Source organism: Schistocerca piceifrons, chromosome 2 (genome assembly GCF_021461385.2).
Source record: "Schistocerca piceifrons isolate TAMUIC-IGC-003096 chromosome 2, iqSchPice1.1, whole genome shotgun sequence".
Taxonomy (NCBI): Eukaryota; Metazoa; Arthropoda; class Insecta; order Orthoptera; family Acrididae; genus Schistocerca; species Schistocerca piceifrons.
In genome coordinates this window covers 183937544-183943206 of record NC_060139.1, presented here as the reverse complement: position 1 = coordinate 183943206, position 5663 = coordinate 183937544, and the positions used below count along the sequence as shown (strand labels likewise).

The window sequence follows — 5663 nt, the reverse complement described above, 5'->3', positions numbered from 1 at the left end:
TTTCAACTTCCAAATAACTTTAGTATATTGAGAAACCAAAATTTCATGCATAATCCTGTATAAGTTTGACAATCGTACGTGGAAAGTAAGTATTAGTACCTCGAGAAGTTGTGGGAAGAAAATGTGTGTTTTGAAAGATAGCTTTATTTTCAAATAAATTTTTTACCTTGCTTTTGTTTGTACAACCCATGAAAAATACCTAATATTACTTTTATGATGAACATTTAATGTTTAAAAAAACATAAAATTTATTAACAAAAAGTGGGAATTTAAGGAGATGGGACCTGGATAAACTGAGAGAACCAGAGGTTGTAGAGAGTTTCAGGGAGAACATTAGGAAACGATTGACAAGAATGAGGAAAGACATACAGTAGAAGAAGAATGGGTAGCTTTGAGAGAAGAACTAGTGAAGGCAGCAGAGGAGCAAGTAGGTAAAAAGACAAGGTCTAACAGAAATCCTTGGGTAACGGAAGAGATACTGAATTTAATTGATGAAAGGAGAAAATACAAAAATGCAGTAAATGACGAAAGCAAAAAAGAATACAAATGTCTCAAAAATGAGATCGACAGGAAGTGCAAATGGCTAAGCAGGGATGGCTAGAGGACAAATGTAAGGATGTAGAGGCGTTTATCACTAGGGGTAAGATAGATACAGCCTACAGGAAAATTAAAGAGACCTTTGGAGAAAAGAGAGCCACTTGTATGAATATCAAGAGCTCAGATGGAAACCCAGTTCTAAGCAAAGTGGGGAAAGCAGAAGGGTGGAAGGAGTATATAGAGGGTCTATAGAAGGGCGACGTACTTGAGAACTGTATTACGGAAATGGAAGAGGATGTAGATGAAGATGAAATGGGAGATACGATACTGCGTGAAGAGTTTGACAGTGCACTGAAAGACCTAAGTCGAAACAAGGCCCCGGAGTAGACAACATTCCATTAGAACTACTGACGGCCTTGGGAAAGCCAGTCCTGACAAAACTCTACCATCTGGTGAGCAAGATGTATGAGACGGTCGAAATACCCTCAGACTTCAAGAAGAATATAATAATTCCAATCCCAAAGAAAGCAGGTGTTGACAGATGTGAAAATTACCGAACTATCAGTTTAATAAGTCACAGCTGCAAAATACTAACACGAATTCTTTACAGACGAATGGAAAAACTGGTAGAAGCCGACCTCGGGGAAGATCAGTTTGGATTCCGTAGAAATATTGGAACACATGAGGCAATACTGACCTTACGACTTACCTTAGAAGAAAGATTAAGGAAAGGCAAACCTTCGTTTCTAGCATTTGTAGACTTAGAAACAGCTTTTGACAATGTTGACTGGAATATTCTCTTTCAAATTGTAAAGGTAGCGGGGGAGGAACACAGGGAGCGAAAGGCTGTTTACAATTTGTACAGAACCCAGATGGCAGTTATAAGAGTCGAGGGACATGAAAGAGAAGCAATGGTTGGGAAGGGAGTGAGACAGGGTTTTAGCCTCTCCTCGATGTTATTCAATCTGTATATTGAGCAAGCAGTAAAGGAAACAAAAGAAAGATTCGGAGTAGGTTCAAAAATGATTCAAATGGCTCTGAGCACTACGGGACTTAACATCTGTGGTCATCAGTCCCCTAGAACTTAGAACTACTTAAACCTAACTGACCTAAGAACATCACACACATCCATACCCGAGGCAGGATTCGATCCTGCGACCGTAGCGGTCACGCGGTTCCAGACTGAAGCGCCTACAACCGCACGGCCACACCGGCCGGCTTCGGAGTAGGTATTAAAATGCATGGAGAAGAAATAAAAACTTTGAGGTTTGCCGATGACATTGTAATTCTATCAGAGACAGCAAAGGACTTGGAAGAGCAGTTGAACGGAATGGACAGTGTCTTGAAAGGAGGATATAAAATGAACATCAATAAGAACAAAACGAGGATAAAGGAATGTAGTCGAAATAAGTCGGGTGATGCTGAGAGAATTAGATTAGGAAATGAGACACTTAAAGTAGTAAAGGAGTTTTGCTATTTGGGGAGCAAAATAACTGATGATGGCCGAAGTAGAGCGGATAATAAATGTAGACCGGCAATGGCAAGGAAAGTGTTTCTGAAGAAGAGAAATTTGTTAACATCGAGTATAGATTTAAGTGTCAGGAAGTCGTTTCTGAAAGTATTTTTATGGCGTGTAGCCATGTATAGAAGTGAAACATGGACGATAACTAGTTTGGACAAGAAGAGAATAGAAGCTTTCGAAATGTGGTGCTACTGAAGAATGCTGAAGATTAGATGGGTAGATCACATAACTAATGAGGAGGTACTGAATAGAATTGGGGAGAAGAGGAGTTTGTGGCACAACTTGACAAGAAGAAGGTATCGGTTGGTAGGACATGTTCTGAGGTATCAAGAGATCACAAATTTAGCATTGGAGGGCAGCTTGGAGGGTAAAAATCGTAGAGGGAGACCAAGAGATGAATACACTAAGCAGATTCAGAAGAATGTAGGTTGCAGTAGGTACTGGGAGATGAAGAAGCTTGCACAGGATAGAGTAGCATGGAGAGCTGCATCAAACCAGTCTCAGGACTGAAGACCACAACAACAAGAACAACAAGTGGTATCTGTGAGATACGCACGACCACCCTTGTTCGACTAGAAAGCGCGCCTATCGGAAGTTTAAGGGATCTAAGGCGTGATAATTGCTTGGGGAGAGATCAGGTCTACAGGACGCTTGTTCGAGTGCCTCCCACTTGAGTTGGCGTAACTTGTTCTGCCTAATGGATGAGGCTGGCTTCCCAGGTCGACCGGCGTCTGGTCGAATCGCGACCATCACTGAAGCTGGCGCACCAATTCACAACAGTCAGTTTCGACAGACATGGAGCTCTGTACACATTCTTCATTCTCTGACCGATGTCTACCGGTGTTTGTCTTTCTGCTGCCAAGAAAAAGAATAGCAGAACGCTGGTACTGTTTGGACGCATTTGGTAATAACCGCGCCATAGTTCACGTTTCCGCATTTACCGCGCACACTTCGCATAGACACGAATGTCACTCTAATCCCTTGCTTGAATGTCGGTGCTTATACACCGCATCGGTGTCGCGCCACGTTAAATATACGAGGGTCACTCCAAAAGATATGCACACAATTTTTCTAAAAATACAGTTTTGTTTCTGCATGTGTGAAAGTTTTACATTGTGTAGATACATCCTTCCCGCTTGTTTTCAAACTTAGTTCAACCTGTTCCCGTGAGTGGCGCCGTCACAGCATCTCTTCAAGATGGCTGCTACACTTCATGTTCGTCAGAAGAAACGTACGTACTGTCATAGAATTCCTGTGCTGTGAAAACGAGACAGCGGGAAACATCCACAAGAGGCTGAGAAAGGTGTATGGAACCCTGCTGTCGATCGGAGTACAGTTAGTCGGTGGGCAAGCAGGTTACGTGATGAAAGCTGACACTGTAATATTGAGGATTGTCCTCGCAGCGACGGGCCTCGTACTGCACACACTCCAGACAATGTACAGAGAGTTAACGAATTGGTGACTGCTGACAGACGAATCACAGTGAAAGAATTGTCACGCTATGTTGGGATAGGGGCAGGAAGTGTTTGCAGAATACTGAAAGTGTTGGCGTTAAAAAAGGTTTATGCCAGGTGGGTTCCCAGGATGTTGACAGTGGCTCACAAAGAAACAAGGAAAACGGTATGCAGCGAACTTTTGGGACAGTACGAGAATGGTGGAGATTAATTTCTTGGGAGAATTGTGACAGGTGATGAAACATGGCTCCATCATTTTTCACCAGGACGAAGAGGCAATCAATGGATTGCATCATGCAAATTCACCAAGAAAAAAAAATTCAAAACCGCACCTTCTGCTGGAAAAGTTATGGCTACAGTGTTTTACGATTCCGAAGGACTCTTGCTTGTGGACATCATGCCAAGTGGAACCACCATAAATTCTGATGCGTATGTGACGACAATGAAGAAACTTCAAGCTCGGCTGAGTCGTGTTCAACAACATCGGCAAAAGCAGGATGTTTCGCTGCTGCACTACAATGCACGGCCACATGTCAGTCAAAAAACATGGAAGTGATCACAAAACTCGGATCGACAACACTGAAACACCCGCCTTACAGTCCTGACCTGACTCCATGTCACTATCATCTCTTTGGGAAACTGAAAGACTCTGTTTGTGGAATAAGGTTTGAAGATGATGACTCACTTGTGCACGCTGCCAAACAGTGGCGCCATCAGGTTGGTCCAGAGTTATACCGTGCGGATAGGCGCTGGTTCCAAGATGGCGTAAGGTAGTTGAGAAGAATGGAAATTATGCGGAGAAATGAAAATATTGTTCCTAAACTTTCAAACATGTAGTATAAAAGATGGATTAAAAAAATAGTGTGCATTTCTTTTGGAGTGACCCTCGTACGTTGCGGCAACGCCCTCACACAGGAAATTCTTGAGCGCCCTTTACGTAAAATGTCCTGTTAAGAAGGGTCACCTTTTTCCTTGTCCATTTCCAAATTTTGACTTCACTGCGACATTCAACGAAGCGCCGACACCAAGTGATCTAAAAGCAGAGGAACCTGAAACTAATAGAAGAAAGACGGCAAAAATTTGTTCGATAAATCGATTCGGAGTATAGGTACATGTAAAACGGAAATTTAAACAGCAAGTCATTTATGATATTTCAGCATAGGATGTCATGTGCAGTGACACACTAGATCGTTATTTTGAAGTTCAGTGCGAATAACACCGTGTAACAGTAAGAGAAAAAAATTTGTGAGGCACCGGAGGGATTCGAACCCTCGATATCCTGTTTACTAGACAGGCGCTTTAACCAACTAAGCCACGGCGCCCGACGATGACGAGTATGAAAATAGGAGGAAGCGACGACCAGGATCCCGCAGCAGGGTCTGCAGGTGATGCGGCTGGTGTTATGAGAACACTTGTGTACCGAATACGGTACACTGAGGCACATGCTTTTTCCCAAGAATTATTTCAGAACAACGCCGACATCTCGTACATTTGGTGCGGGTAAAATTATCGAAAATCCAGGCTGCAATAATATCAGTATTATGAAATTGATAGTTGCCACTCACCATATAGCGCAGATGCTGAGTCGCAGAAAGGTACAACATAAAGACTGTCAGAAAGTAAGCTTTAGGCCACCAAGGCCTTCGACGAAAATAGACAACATACACACACATACACACACTGGTCTCAGCCACCAGAGACTGTGGTCATGTGTGTGAGTTGAATTTGCGTGTGTGTATGTTGTCTATTTCCGATGAAGACCTCGTTGGCCGAAAGCTTACTTTCTGACAGTCTTTTTGTTGTACCTATCTGCGACTTAGCATCTGCGCTATATGGTGAGTAGCAACTATCCTTTTCATACTATTGACATTTGGTGGAGATTGCTGATCGTGGCGAGGTCTGCACACTGAGCCGTGTGCAGAAAAAGGCCAGTCCTACTGAAGGTCGTTAGTGTGCGGTTCTTGGCCATAAGAACCTAGAGGTGTACTGAAAACCACGGTACATCCATTCAGCTTTGACCAATGACGTCACTGTCGGCAGCGTATATAAAAGAATCTGGCGCAAATGGTCACAGGCGCGCTCGACTGACAAGTAAGACAGAAAGGAACAGAGACACTAAAACTCCTAGCTGACAGACGTTGCAATAAAGA

The 5663-nt window shown here is 43.0% G+C and overlaps 1 non-coding gene across 1 annotated transcript; it reads right to left on the bottom strand.

The window, feature by feature from the left end:
* Positions 1 to 4761: 4761 nt before the first annotated feature.
* On the bottom strand, positions 4762 to 4835 carry Trnat-agu. The gene has a single exon. It is a non-coding gene; the product is annotated as a tRNA-Thr (tRNA).
* Positions 4836 to 5663: the final 828 nt, after the last annotated feature.